This window comes from Octopus bimaculoides, chromosome 14 (assembly GCF_001194135.2).
Source record: "Octopus bimaculoides isolate UCB-OBI-ISO-001 chromosome 14, ASM119413v2, whole genome shotgun sequence".
Lineage (NCBI taxonomy): Eukaryota > Metazoa > Mollusca > Cephalopoda > Octopoda > Octopodidae > Octopus > Octopus bimaculoides.
The window spans coordinates 55,375,268-55,377,275 of NC_068994.1; positions in this window are offsets into that span (position 1 = coordinate 55,375,268).

Consider the following 2,008-nt stretch of genomic DNA (forward strand, 5'->3'; position numbering starts at 1 on the left):
ATTTCTTTTTTTGTTTATTCTTGATATGGGTATATGTTATTTTTGGTTTATGTAGGTGGTTTATTAGTGATAGTTATATATATTTGTAAGTCCTGGTGTTTTTGTTATGTTTTTGTCTGAATATTTTTTTTAATTATACCTGAGGCACCTACTATGATAGGAATTGTTTCTGCTTTTAGATTCCACATTCGAGTTACCTGTATTTCCAGGTCTTTGTATTTTGAAAGTTTCTCCATTTCTTTTAGGGAAAGGTTGTCATCTGCTGGTATTGATACATCTATTAGAACGCATTTTTTCCTTCATGATCTTTGACAACTATATCTGGTCTATTTGCCTTAATTTCTCTATCTGTGTGTATTGTGTATTATTATTATTATTATTATTATTATGATTATTATTATTATCATCATCATCATCATCATCATCATTATCATCATCATTATTATTATTATTATTATTATTATTCGTTTGCATGTGACCAATGTCTACAAGTTGACGTAGATGTTGTTTATTTATTGTCCAACCTAAACAAACATTTCCGGTAAACGGAACAACGAAAAACCTGTTTTGAAAAAGCATTTTAAAGTAATTTTTTAAAGAACTCATCCGATGATTAAATGTAAAATACATTCCGAATGTTTTTGGACTGAATACGGATCTGTGTTTAACAAATGTTTGGAGATCAGATAAAAGTGTAGAATCATCAGTTGTCGCTATTTGTCAAAAAGTGTAGATGGCGCCATTTTCAAGCATTTTGTTTTTCATCTAATACGCTTGGATCGCTCGACTTTGCCTTTCATCTTTTCAGGGTCGATAAAGCACGTACCATCTGAGAACCAGGGTCGATATAATCGACTTACTCACTTCCCCGAAACTGCTGTCAAATGTAAATAATGTAAATAATGTACATAATTCCTCATCTCTTAAATATAGAACTGAATAATAATAATGATGATGGTGATAATAATAATAATAATAATAAACACTTTCAATACAGTAAACATAAGAGCACCACAGCAAACCACAGCACATACCCAAGGCGCACAGAGCTGCGCTCGGTAGTGAAGTGAAAGCACGTTATAAAAATAAAACTACTGAACAATAATAATAATAATAATAATAATAATAATAATAATAATAATAATAATAACAATAATAATAATAATAATAATAATAATAATAATAATAATAATAATAATAATAATAATTTCTTTTATTTGCCACCAGGGCGAAAGATGAGGGGAATAATACAAAAACAGACATGATAAAAAAAATATATACATTAGAAGAAGGGAATATATATAGTATATGACACTAGAAAAAGAGGGGGAAAATGATTCGTGGTGGAATCCCCCTGATTCAGTAGACCTTTAGTAAATCTTTAGGCCCTGTGCCTTATAGTAGAAAGGATTATTATTAATGGCCGTCAGCTTGGCAAACCATGTTTGACCTAGCTCCGTGTATTTTATAACGAACACAAAATACTTTTGTTTGCACTTTTGGAATCTAAGCCATTGCGGGCAGCAATTTAATTCCTGTCGATCTGTGTGTTTCCTTTCTTGTTTTGTCCCTCAATTTCGGGGAACAAGACAATTTAGTTTCCATTACGAAAATTATTTTCGTTTTCTCCCTAACATGGAGAAAAACCTGTCTGAATGCGGTGACGCTCGTATGTGAGAAAGAAGGAGAAAGTGAGGATTGTCACCAAATCACAATATGAGGGCGGCGAGCGTGATGCACTATCTAACCGCATCTTACAAAAAAAAAAAAAAATACAGACGACAAGTCTGTCTTTACCGAGAACGAGAGAGAAAAGGATAAGAGAGCCATTTTTTTTCAAGAGAAAACTCTTGAAAGAGCTTTCAGAAAACAACAACAGCTCTGATAACAACAACGACGACAACAACAACACTGTTTTTCAAGCACTGCAGACAACAAAAGAACCAAATAACACGTTCTATGAAAATGGAAACAATGCAAAGCCTTTCGTGTGTGAATCGACTGCTAG